We start from the raw sequence: 14,312 nt of genomic DNA on the forward strand, positions 1-14,312 counted from the left end.
CCAAAACTGTCTCCCTGTCAGAAGGAGACATCGGTAAAGCCGACTTTAGGAAACGGCGAGGGGGAGACGTCTCGAATTCCAATTTGTACCCCTGAGATATCACCTGAAGGATCCAGGGGTCTACTTGCGAGTGAGCCCACTGCGCGCTGAAATTCATTGAGACGGGCCCCCCACCGTGCCTGATTCTGCTTGTAAAGCCCCAGCGTATACTGAGGGCTTGGCAGAGGCGGGAGAGGGTTTCTGTTCCTGGGAACTGGCTGATTTCTGCAGCCTTTTTCCTCTCCCTCTGTCACGGAGCAGAAATGAGGAACCTTTTGCCCGCTTGTCCACGAAAAGACTGCGCCTGATAATACGGCGTCTTCTCATGTTGAGAGGCGACCTGGGGTACAAACGTGGAATTCCCAGCTGTTGCCGTGGCCACCAGGTCTGAAAGACCGACCCCCAATAACTCCTCTTAATAAAGCAATACTTCCAAATGCCGTTTGGAATACGCATCACCTGACCACTGACGTGTCCATAACCCTCTACTGGTAGAAATGGACAACGCATTTAGACTTGATGCCAGTCGGCAATTATTCCGCTGTGCATCACGCATATATAGAAATGCATCTTTTAAATGCTCTATAGGCAAAAATATACTGTCCCTATCTAGGGTATCAATATTTTCAGTCAGGGAATCCGACCACGCCAACCCAGCACTGCACATCCAGGCTGAGGCGATTGCTGGTCGCAGTATAACACCAGTATGTGTGTAAATACCTTTTAGGATACCCTCCTGCATTCTATCAGCAGGATCCTTAAGGGCGGCCATCTCAGGCAAAGGTAGAGCCCTTACAAGCGTGTGAGCGCTTTATCCACCCTAGGAGGTGTTTCCCAACGCACCCTAACCTCTGGCGGGAAAGGATATAATGCCAATAACATTTAGAAATTATCAGTTGTTATCGGGGGAAACCCACGCATCATCACACACCTCATTTAATTTCTCAGATTCAGGAAAACTACAGGTAGTTTTTCCTCACCGAACATAATACCCCTTTTTTGGTGGTACTCGTATTATCAGAAATGTGTAAAACATTTTTCATTGCCTCAATCATGTAACGTGTGGCCCTACTGGAAGTCACATTCGTCTCTTCACCGTCGACACTGGAGTCAGTATCCGTGTCGGCGTCTATATCTGCCATCTGAGGTAACGGGCGCTTTAGAGCCCCTGACGGCCTATGAGACGTCTGGACAGGCACAAGCTGAGTAGCCGGCTGTCTCATGTCAACCACTGTCTTTTATACAGAGCTGACACTGTCACGTAATTCCTTCCAACAGTTCATCCACACAGGTGTCGACCCCCTAGGGAGTGACATCACTATTACAGGCAATCTGCTCCGTCTCCACATCATTTTTCTCCTCATACATGTCGACACAAAAGTACCGACATACAGCACACACACAGGGAATGCTCTGACAGAGGACATGACCCCACTAGCCCTTTGGGGAGACAGAGGGAGAGTTTGCCAGCACACACCAGAGCGCTATATATATACAGGGATAACCTTATATAAGTGTTTTACCCCTTATAGCTGCTGTATAGTTAATACTGCGCCTAATTAGTGCCCCCCTCTCTTTTTTAACCCTTTCTGTAGTGTAGTGACTGCAGGGGAGAGACAGGGAGCTTCCCTCCAACGGAGCTGTGAGGGAAAATGGCGCCAGTGTGCTGAGGAGATAGGCTCCGCCCCCTTATCGGCGGCCTTATCCCCTATTTTTCTATGTATTTTGGCAGTGGTTAAATGCATCCATATAGCCCAGGAGCTATATGTGATGCATTTTTTTGCCATCCAAGGTGTTTTTATTGCGTCTCAGGGCGCCCCCACCCAGCGCCCTGCACCCTCAGTGACCGAAGTGTGAAGTGTGCTGAGAGCAATGGCGCACAGCTGCAGTGCTGTGCGCTACCTTGTTGAAGACAGGACGTCTTCTGCCGCCGATTTTCCGGACCTCTTCTGCCTTCTGGCTCTCTAAGGGGGCCGGCGGCGCGGCTCTGGGACCCATCCAAGCTGGGCCTGTGATCGTCCCTCTGGAGCTAATGTCCAGTAGCCTAAGAAGCCCAATCCACTCTGCACGCAGGTGAGTTCGCTTCTTCTCCCCTTAGTCCCTCGATGCAGTGAGCCTGTTGCCAGCAGGTCTCACTGAAAATAAAAAACCTACACTAAAACTTTCACTAAGAAGCTCAGGAGAGCCCCTAGTGTGCACCCTTCTCGTTCGGGCACAGAGATCTAACTGAGGCTTGGAGGAGGATCATAGGGGGAGGAGCCAGTGCACACCAGATAGTCCTAAAGCTTTCTTTAGATGTGCCCAGTCTCCTGCGGAGCCGCTATCCCCCATGGTCCTTACGGAGTCCCCAGCATCCACTTAGGACGTTAGAGAAACACACATTAGGTGGCAGCTTTAGGGTGTTACTTTCTATTTAGCGCTGCGGAACAATGTCTCTGGCTCTCCTTTGACTGATGTGATGCTGATATATGGGGGAGTTTTAAAACTATTTATGAAGCGTTAAACAGTTCAAGTTTCACTCCACTCCTCCTGTTACATATATATACCCAGTGCTTTCTACCTTCTCCTTAGCACTATGATTAAGCCATACATGGAACTGTAATTATAGGTCACTCTGACTACTGTGACCCATTACTATCCTCCTGCTTAATAGCCATTATTGTGGCCTAGCCCTGGAGTCCTTAGTCCCAATATGAAATTGACTATGTACAATAGTCACCTATGGCTTGCTGTGCTTAGTGTAGGGGTAATATAAATGGCTGGATTATGCACTCACACTTCTACCATCTAGTGATGCTGCTGCAGGATGCTCCCCCGACTCCTCCCTTACACTTACAGCCACACAGAATGGAGCCTCTGCTGCTGGTCCTGGCTTCTTTGTTGTGGCTGTCAGAGTCTGTGCCGGTAATAGGTAGGAAGGAACCCTCTCTATCTCCCTGTCACAGATGTGCCCTTCCAATACTGCTGGGTGAGTTGACTAGCGCTGATCTTGGGTTCTATGAACAGTTCTGAGTCTCAATGCTGCTGTCACCACCTTTACAGTAAGGAAGCCCTGTTCTGGCTACACACACTAAGCCCCCTCCGGCCGCCGCAATGTATACCGCTCAGCTCTAATGCGGGCGACGGCCGGAGCAGCAAAAAACTATGTCCTCTCACCAAGGGATATGCAGTCTCTCCCTCAGCTACACTCACAGCACCTCTCCACCCCTCTCTAGTAGTCACATGACCCACTCTGAGGTGATGCCCCGCCCACTGGCAATCACCCCACTAGGTGATTGACAGTTAGGAGCACAAGGACATTAACCCTTTAGATACACTGTGAAACCATAAAATAAGCCTTCATTGTATTCACCACTACATTTACATCAATGTACATACAATTACATATATGTGAACTGTATTATTTACCTCAAAACATGCATACAGTATTACAACATCCATTAACTTTTATATGAATAATATATATGCTTATACTCCATTTTAGTCACCATATTATAACTACCTCAGTATAAAAGTGTTGTTTAAACCCTAAATCAGGGTTACATTCAGGTTACGCCACACAGCATGAGCCGAAAATTCAGGTTACGCCACACCATATGAGCCGAAAATTCAGGTTACGACTAGAGATGAGCGGGTTCGGTTTCTCTGAATCCGAACCCGCCCGAACTTCATGGTTTTTTTCACGGGTCCGAGCAGACTCTGATCCTCCCGCCTTGCTCGGTTAACCCGAGCGCGCCCGAACGTCATCATGACGCTGTCGGATTCTCGCGAGACTCGGATTCTATATAAGGAGCCGCGCGTCGCCGCCATTTTCACACGTGCATTGAGATTGATAGGGAGAGGACGTGGCTGGCGTCCTCTCCATTTAGATTAGAAGAGAGAGAGAGAGAGAGAGAGAGAGAGAGAGAGAGAGAGAGAGAGAGAGAGAGAGAGAGAGAGAGAGAGATTGACCTGATTTACTGGAGATTAGGAGTACTGTAGAACTGTGTAGAGTGCAGAGTTTACTAGTGACTGACCACAGTGACCATCAGACAGTGCAGTTTTATTTAATATATCCGTTCTCTGCCTGAAAAAAACGATACACACAGTGACTCAGTCACATACCATATCTGTGTGCACTGCTCAGCCCAGTGTGCTGCATCATCTATGTATATATATCTGACTGTGCTCAGCTCACACAGCTTATAATTGTGGGGGAGACTGGGGAGCACTGCAGTGCCAGTTATAGGTTATAGCAGGAGCCAGGAGTACATATTATTATTAAAATTAAACAGTGCACACTTTTGCTGCAGGAGTGCCACTGCCACTGTGACTGACCAGTGACCTGACCACACTGACCACCAGTATAGTTAGTAGTATACTATATTGTGATTGCCTGAAAAAGTTAAACACTCGTCGTGTGACTTCACTTGTGTGGTGTTTTTTTTTTTATTCTATAAAAAACTCATTCTGCTGACAGACAGTGTCCAGCAGGTCCGTCATTATATAATATATACCTGTCCGGCTGCAGTAGTGATATATATATATTTTTTATATCATTATTTATCATCCAGTCGCAGCAGACACAGTACGGTAGTTCACGGCTGTAGCTACCTCTGTGTCGGCACTCGGCAGTCCATCCATAATTGTATACCACCTACCCGTGGTTTTTTTTTCTTTCTTCTTTATACATACATACTACTACATCTCTTTATCAACCAGTCTATATTAGCAGCAGACACAGTACAGTACGGAAGTCCACGGCTGTAGCTACCTCTGTGTCGGCACTCGGCAGTCCGTCCATAATTGTATACCACCTACCCGTGTTTTTTTTTTCTTTCTTCTTTATACATACATACATACTACTACATCTCTTTATCAACCAGTCTATATTAGCAGCAGACACAGTACAGTACGGTAGTTCACGGCTGTAGCTACCTCTGTGTCGGCACTCGGCAGTCCGTCTATAATTGTATACCACCTACCCGTGGTTTTTTTTTCTTTCTTCTTTATACATACATACTACTACATCTCTTTATCAACCAGTCTATATTAGCAGCAGACACAGTACAGTACGGTAGTCCACGGCTGTAGCTACCTCTGTGTCGGCACTCGGCAGTCCGTCCATAATTGTATACCACCTACCCGTGGTTTTTTTTTCTTTCTTCTTTATACATACATACATACATACTACTACATCTCTTTATCAACCAGTCTATATTAGCAGCAGACACAGTACAGTACGGTAGTTCACGGCTGTAGCTACCTCTGTGTCGGCACTCGGCAGTCCGTCCATAATTGTATACCACCTACCCGTGGTTTTTTTTTCTTTCTTCTTTATACATACATACTACTACATCTCTTTATCAACCAGTCTATATTAGCAGCAGACACAGTACAGTACGGTAGTTCACGGCTGTAGCTACCTCTGTGTCGGCACTCGGCAGTCCGTCCATAATTGTATACCACCTACCCGTGGTTTTTTTTTTCTTTCTTCTTTATACATACATACATACTACTACATCTCTTTATCAACCAGTCTATATTAGCAGCAGACACAGTACAGTACGGTAGTCCACGGCTGTAGCTACCTCTGTGTCGGCACTCGGCAGTCCGTCCATAATTGTATACCACCTACCCGTGGTTTTTTTTTCTTTCTTCTTTATACATACATACTACTACATCTCTTTATCAACCAGTCTATATTAGCAGCAGACACAGTACAGTACGGAAGTCCACGGCTGTAGCTACCTCTGTGTCGGCACTCGGCAGTCCGTCCATAATTGTATACCACCTACCCGTGTTTTTTTTTTCTTTCTTCTTTATACATACATACTACTACATCTCTTTATCAACCAGTCTATATTAGCAGCAGACACAGTACAGTACGGTAGTCCACGGCTGTAGCTACCTCTGTGTCGGCACTCGGCAGTCCGTCCATAATTGTATACTAGTATCCATCCATCTCCATTGTTTACCTGAGGTGCCTTTTAGTTGTGCCTATTAAAATATGGAGAACAAAAATGTTGAGGTTCCAAAATTAGGGAAAGATCAAGATCCACTTCCACCTCGTGCTGAAGCTGCTGCCACTAGTCATGGCCGAGACGATGAAATGCCAGCAACGTCATCTGCCAAGGCCGATGCCCAATGTCATAGTACAGAGCATGTCAAATCCAAAACACCAAATATCAGTAAAAAAAGGACTCCAAAACCTAAAATAAAATTGTCGGAGGAGAAGCGTAAACTTGCCAATATGCCATTTACCACACGGAGTGGCAAGGAACGGCTGAGGCCCTGGCCTATGTTCATGGCTAGTGGTTCAGCTTCACATGAGGATGGAGGCACTCAGCCTCTCGCTAGAAAAATGAAAAGACTCAAGCTGGCAAAAGCAGTAGCACCGCAAAGAACTGTGCGTTCTTCGAAATCCCAAATCCACAAGGAGAGTCCAATTGTGTCGGTTGCGATGCCTGACCTTCCCAACACTGGACGTGAAGAGCATGCGCCTTCCACCATTTGCACGCCCCCTGCAAGTGCTGGAAGGAGCACCCGCAGTCCAGTTCCTGATAGTCAGATTGAAGATGTCAGTGTTGAAGTACACCAGGATGAGGAGGATATGGGTGTTGCTGGCGCTGGGGAGGAAATTGACCAGGAGGATTCTGATGGTGAGGTGGTTTGTTTAAGTCAGGCACCCGGGGAGACACCTGTTGTCCGTGGGAGGAATATGGCCGTTGACATGCCTGGTGAAAATACCAAAAAAATCAGCTCTTCGGTGTGGAGGTATTTCAACAGAAATGCGGACAACAGGTGTCAAGCCGTGTGTTCCCTTTGTCAAGCTGTAATAAGTAGGGGTAAGGACGTTAACCACCTCGGAACATCCTCCCTTATACGTCACCTGCAGCGCATTCATAATAAGTCAGTGACAAGTTCAAAAACTTTGGGTGACAGCGGAAGCAGTCCACTGACCAGTAAATCCCTTCCTCTTGTAACCAAGCTCACGCAAACCACCCCACCAACTCCCTCAGTGTCAATTTCCTCCTTCCCCAGGAATGCCAATAGTCCTGCAGGCCATGTCACTGGCAATTCTGATGATTCCTCTCCTGCCTGGGATTCCTCCGATGCATCCTTGCGTGTAACGCCTACTGCTGCTGGCGCTGCTGTTGTTGCTGCTGGGAGTCGATGGTCATCCCAGAGGGGAAGTCGTAAGACCACTTTTACTACTTCCACCAAGCAATTGACTGTCCAACAGTCCTTTGCGAGGAAGATGAAATATCACAGCAGTCATCCTACTGCAAAGCGGATAACTGAGGCCTTGGCATCCTGGGTGGTGAGAAACGTGGTTCCGGTATCCATCATTACTGCAGAGCCAACTAGAGACTTGTTGGAGGTACTGTGTCCCCGGTACCAAATACCATCTAGGTTCCATTTCTCTAGGCAGGCGATACCGAAAATGTACACAGACCTCAGAAAAAGAGTCACCAGTGTCCTAAAAAATGCAGCTGTACCCAATGTCCACTTAACCACGGACATGTGGACAAGTGGAGCAGGGCAGGGTCAGGACTATATGACTGTGACAGCCCACTGGGTAGATGTATGGACTCCCGCCGCAAGAACAGCAGCGGCGGCACCAGTAGCAGCATCTCGCAAACGCCAACTCTTTCCTAGGCAGGCTACGCTTTGTATCACCGCTTTCCAGAATACGCACACAGCTGAAAACCTCTTACGGCAACTGAGGAAGATCATCGCGGAATGGCTTACCCCAATTGGACTCTCCTGTGGATTTGTGGCATCGGACAACGCCAGCAATATTGTGTGTGCATTAAATATGGGCAAATTCCAGCACGTCCCATGTTTTGCACATACCTTGAATTTGGTGGTGCAGAATTATTTAAAAAACGACAGGGGCGTGCAAGAGATGCTGTCGGTGGCCAGAAGAATTGCGGGACACTTTCGGCGTACAGGCACCACGTACAGAAGACTGGAGCACCACCAAAAACTACTGAACCTGCCCTGCCATCATCTGAAGCAAGAAGTGGTAACGAGGTGGAATTCAACCCTCTATATGCTTCAGAGGTTGGAGGAGCAGCAAAAGGCCATTCAAGCCTATACAATTGAGCACGATATAGGAGGTGGAATGCACCTGTCTCAAGCGCAGTGGAGAATGATTTCAACGTTGTGCAAGGTTCTGATGCCCTTTGAACTTGCCACACGTGAAGTCAGTTCAGACACTGCCAGCCTGAGTCAGGTCATTCCCCTCATCAGGCTTTTGCAGAAGAAGCTGGAGACATTGAAGGAGGAGCTAACACGGAGCGATTCCGCTAGGCATGTGGGACTTGTGGATGGAGCCCTTAATTCGCTTAACAAGGATTCACGGGTGGTCAATCTGTTGAAATCAGAGCACTACATTTTGGCCACCATGCTCGATCCTAGATTTAAAGCCTACCTTGGATCTCTCTATCCGGCAGACACAAGTCTGCTGGGGTTGAAAGACCTGCTGGTGAGAAAATTGTCAAGTCAAGCGGAACGCGACCTGTCAACATCTCCTCCTTCACATTCTCCCGCAACTGGGGGTGCGAGGAAAAGGCTCAGAATTCCGAGCCCACCCGCTGGCGGTGATGCAGGGCAGTCTGGAGCGACTGCTGATGCTGACATCTGGTCCGGACTGAAGGACCTGACAACGATTACGGACATGTCGTCTACTGTCACTGCATATGATTCTCTCACCATTGAAAGAATGGTGGAGGATTATATGAGTGACCGCATCCAAGTAGGCACGTCACACAGTCCATACTTATACTGGCAGGAAAAAGAGGCAATTTGGAGGCCCTTGCACAAACTGGCTTTATTCTACCTAAGTTGCCCTCCCACAAGTGTGTACTCCGAAAGAGTGTTTAGTGCCGCCGCTCACCTTGTCAGCAATCGGCGTACGAGGTTACATCCAGAAAATGTGGAGAAGATGATGTTCATTAAAATGAATTATAATCAATTCCTCCGCGGAGACATTGACCAGCAGCAATTGCCTCCACAAAGTACACAGGGAGCTGACATGGTGGATTCCAGTGGGGACGAATTGATAATCTGTGAGGAGGGGGATGTACACGGTGATATATCGGAGGATGATGATGAGGTGGACATCTTGCCTCTGTAGAGCCAGTTTGTGCAAGGAGAGATTAATTGCTTCTTTTTTTGGGGGGGTCCAAACCAACCCGTCATATCAGTCACAGTCGTGTGGCAGACCCTGTCACTGAAATGATGGGTTGGTTAAAGTGTGCATGTCCTGTTTTGTTTATACAACATAAGGGTGGGTGGGAGGGCCCAAGGACAATTCCATCTTGCACCTCTTTTTTCTTTTATTTTTCTTTGCGTCATGTGCTGTTTGGGGAGGGTTTTTTGGAAGGGACATCCTACGTGACACTGCAGTGCCACTCCTAGATGGGCCCGGTGTTTGTGTCGGCCACTACGGTCGCTAATCTTACTCACACAGCTACCTCATTGCGCCTCTTTTTTTCTTTGCGTCATGTGCTGTTTGGGGAGGGTTTTTTGGAAGGGACATCCTGCGTGACACTGCAGTGCCACTCCTAAATGGGCCCGGTGTTTGTGTCGGCCACTACGGTCGCTAATCTTACTCACACAGCTACCTCATTGCGCCTCTTTTTTTCTTTGCGTCATGTGCTGTTTGGGGAGGTTTTTTTGGAAGGGACATCCTGCGTGACACTGCAGTGCCACTCCTAGATGGGCCCGGTGTTTGTGTCGGCCACTAGGGTCGCTAATCTTACTCACACAGCTACCTCATTGCGCCTCTTTTTTTCTTTGCGTCATGTGCTGTTTGGGGAGGGTTTTTTGGAAGGGACATCCTGCGTGACACTGCAGTGCCACTCCTAAATGGGCCCGGTGTTTGTGTCGGCCACTACGGTCGCTAATCTTACTCACACAGCTACCTCATTGCGCCTCTTTTTTTCTTTGCGTCATGTGCTGTTTGGGGAGGGTTTTTTGGAAGGGACATCCTGCGTGACACTGCAGTGCCACTCCTAGATGGGCCCGGTGTTTGTGTCGGCCACTAGGGTCGCTAATCTTACTCACACAGCTACCTCATTGCGCCTCTTTTTTTCTTTGCGTCATGTGCTGTTTGGGGAGGGTTTTTTGGAAGGGACATCCTGCGTGACACTGCAGTGCCACTCCTAAATGGGCCCGGTGTTTGTGTCGGCCACTACGGTCGCTAATCTTACTCACACAGCTACCTCATTGCGCCTCTTTTTTTCTTTGCGTCATGTGCTGTTTGGGGAGGGTTTTTTGGAAGGGACATCCTGCGTGACACTGCAGTGCCACTCCTAAATGGGCCCGGTGTTTGTGTCGGCCACTAGGGTCGCTAATCTTACTCACACAGCTACCTCATTGCGCCTCTTTTTTTCTTTGCGTCATGTGCTGTTTGGGGAGGGTTTTTTGGAAGGGACATCCTGCGTGACACTGCAGTGCCACTCCTAGATGGGCCAGGTGTTTGAGTCGGCCACTAGGGTCGCTTAGCTTAGTCATCCAGCGACCTCGGTGCAAATTTTAGGACTAAAAATAATATTGTGAGGTGTGAGGTATTCAGAATAGACTGAAAATGAGTGGAAATTATGGTTTTTGAGGTTAATAATAATATGGGATCAAAATGACCCCCAAATTCTATGATTTAAGCAGTTTTTTAGGGTTTTTTGAAAAAAACACCCGAATCCAAAACACACCCGAATCAGACAAAAAAAATTCGGTGAGGTTTTGCCAAAACGCGGTCGAACCCAAAACACGGCCGCGGAACCGAACCCAAAACCAAAACACAAAACCCGAAAAATTTCAGGCGCTCATCACTAGTTACGACACACAGTATGAGCCGAAATTCAGGTTACGTCACACGGTAGGAGCTGAAATTCACATTACGCCACACAGTATGAGCTGAAATTTAGGTAACGCCACACTGTATGAGCCGAAATTCAGGTAACACCACACTGTATGAGCCGAAATTCAGGTAACACCACACTGTATGAGACGAAATTCAGGTAACACCACACTGTATGAGACGAAATTCAGGTTACGCCACACGGTATGAACCTACCCCTTGCAACTCTCAGCCACACCATCATCTCTTCCCTGTGTTGCCTCTCAGCTATACCATCCCCCTGTGTCGTCTCCCAGCTACATCATCATCTCCCGCATCAGCTCTCAGACATATAATCATCACACGACTGTGTCTCTCTGCCAAACCATCATGTTGCTCCGGCATCTTTCATCTTTCTACTTATTTATCTAGCACCTTCTAGAACATAAAAGGTAGAATCTGATTGGTTACTATAGGCAACATCTTCACCTCTGTAAACCCACACTTTAGTAGATGTACCCCCAAATCTGTGTAGTACAACTGTGATTGTTCACTAAGGAGATATTTGTTTACAGAGGTAAATAATATTTATCATACATCTGCTCAAAATAATTCATAGAAACATAAGGGGAGATTCAAATGTTTGAAAAGTCAGTTGGGAGTTTGTTTTTCCTATCTAAAGGTGGGTACATAGTACACACTGATAGATATATCTGCCGATCATCAATTGATTGGCAGATATATCTATGGACGGATCGGGCAGTGTGTTGAGCATACACATTGCCCGATCCGTCGGGGACTGACATCATGAACTGGGCGGGCGTGTACATACGCCCGCCCAGTTCAGCTGTCAATCACCGCCGGCTGCCGCAGCATGTGTACGGGCGGTTGGCTGACCTCCCGTACACACACAGCGACACACCAATATATCGGTAAATATATTGGCCGTCGGCTGTGCTGCGGATCCGATGCGATATGTCTGTGAACGACGGAGTTCACAGACATATCTCCTGTACACACTGGCCGACGGAGCCGCAATATATCGGCCATTCAAAAGAACGGCCGATATATCGGCCAGTGTGTACCCACCTTAATAGACAGGAAAAAACAGACACCCAACCGACTTTTCAAACATTTGAATTCCACCCATAGAATGTGATGGCAGATAAGAACCACTTGGCCCATCTAGTGTGCCCCTTTTTTTCCTCATACCCTATTTGATCTCTTTCTTGTAAAAATATCCTTATGTCTGTACCATGCATGTTTAAATAGCTCTACTGTCTTAGCCTCTACCACCTCTGATGGGAGGCTATTCCACTTGTCCACTACTCTGTGAAGTAATTTTTCCTCAAATTTCCCCTGAACCTACCTCCCTCCAGTTTCAGTTCATATCCTTGTGTTCTAATACTAGTCTTCATTTGAACAAAGTTTCCCTTCTGGACTTTGTTAAAACCCTTGATATATTTGGAAGTTTCTATCATGTTTCCCTTCTCTGCTCCAAACTATACATATTGAGATTTTTTTGCCTTTCTGGCTATGTTGTGTGATGTAGGCCATGCACTATTTTAGTTGCCTTCCTTTGTACAGTGTCTAATGTATTAATATCCTTCTGAAGATATGGCCTCCAAAACTGAACACAGTTTTCTAGATGCGGCTGTACCAATGACTAATACAGTGGCATTATTACATCTTTTTTTCTGCTGCTTTCCCTATGCAACCAAGCACAGTGTCAGACTGGGGAGCGAAGGGCCCACCAGGGGGAATACAGTGGTAGGGCCCATGTTTTGGGGTGTGGCCAGTTTACAGAGGGGGTGTGGTCAGCCACCACATTGATTTATCTAACCTTGAGAGAATGCATGGTCTGGGTCCCTTGAAATAAATAATTATATATATATATATATTAAATACAGCTAATGCATGGATGCTAATGTACAAGATTAATAACAGCAATGCAGTGTAGCAAATACACAATAGTCCTGTGCAGTATAAGGTAGCATATATATAACGTATAATTCAAGTACACAGTCTGGAACTTGATCCCTAGAGGAGAAGGGGGTCCAGGCAATGGGGACCACCAGGGGTTTCCCCTGTACCCCTGTGGACCAGTCCAACCCTGACCAAGCATCTGACTAGCCCTCATCGTTGCTTTGTTACATTGCTTACCTGTCTTTAAGTCATCTGAAATAGTGAATCCTAGATCCCTCTCCTCCTCAGCAGTTTCCAGTATAGTTCCATTAATACTGTATTTAGCTTTTGGATTTTTGAGACCCAAGTACATGACTTAGCATTTTTTGTCATTGAACTGTAATTGCCATGCTCTTGACCATTCCTCTAGTCTACCTAGATCCTTAATCATTTGTTTTACCCCTCCCGGGTTATATAATTTGTTTTATCCCTCCTCTTAGTTATGTTGGTAGAGAACACATTTAATATTTAGCTACTCACTGTAAATTTGTACCTGAATTCGAGAGCCATTGGAGGATCAGTGACTGTTACGGTTCTGTGCAGCCTGAAAAAAAATAGAAATAGTTTACAGTTATACCCCTTTCACATAGAGGTTTCCACACGGTAATTTGCAGAGTCAACAACCCGGGTAAAAAATCCCGGGACTTCAACCCAGGAATTTACCAGGGTCGGAGACCCGTGAATTTTGACCTGGGTTGACCCTTTCCCACAGAAGAAATACCCATATTGATCCGCACGTTACCGGGTAGAACTGCTTCACCCTGTAATTTGCTTCCCTGTGTGAATGGGTGTGGATCATTAGATCGACAGTGTCTAGGTCGACAACGTTTGGGTCGACCACTATAGGTCGACAGTCACTAGGTTTGAAGGTCGACATGAGTTTTTCATGTTTTTTTTATGTCGTTTTCTCCGTAGTGTGACCGGGAAGCCCAATTAGTGCACCATGTCCTCTTGCATGGCTCGCTTTGCTCGTCATGCTTCGGGCAAGGTGCCTCGCTGCGCTTGGCACAGGTTACTATTCCCAATCGTAGTCCGCGTGGATCGTTAAGTATGAAAAAGTTCAAAAAAATGTGAAAGACTCATGTCAACCTTTTGACATGTCGACCTTGAAAACATGTCGACCTAGTGACTGTTGATCAATAGTGGTCGACCTAGACACTGTCGATCTTCAGACCAGGTCCCGTGTGAATGGGGGGGGGGGGGGGGGGGGGTCAAGTTGCGTTTGGCAAAGCTGAAATGCCAGAAAAGCTGAAATACTGTAATGCCAGGTAAAAGCCATTTTTGTGGAAAAGTGTATTATTGAGTCAATTGCTGGTTAAGTTGGTAAGAGCACTTGCCTTTCTAATAAGTAGGAAGACAGAAGAGAATTGGCTTTATTTACCTCACACCAAGTGCAGTGAAGGAAAATCTAATGGAAACTGGCAGGCTGGTTGGAAAAGAAAATCTGTATATGTATGGAAGCAAATGACAATAAGCCTTT

Source organism: Pseudophryne corroboree, chromosome 3 (assembly GCF_028390025.1).
Source record: "Pseudophryne corroboree isolate aPseCor3 chromosome 3, aPseCor3.hap2, whole genome shotgun sequence".
Taxonomy (NCBI): Eukaryota; Metazoa; Chordata; class Amphibia; order Anura; family Myobatrachidae; genus Pseudophryne; species Pseudophryne corroboree.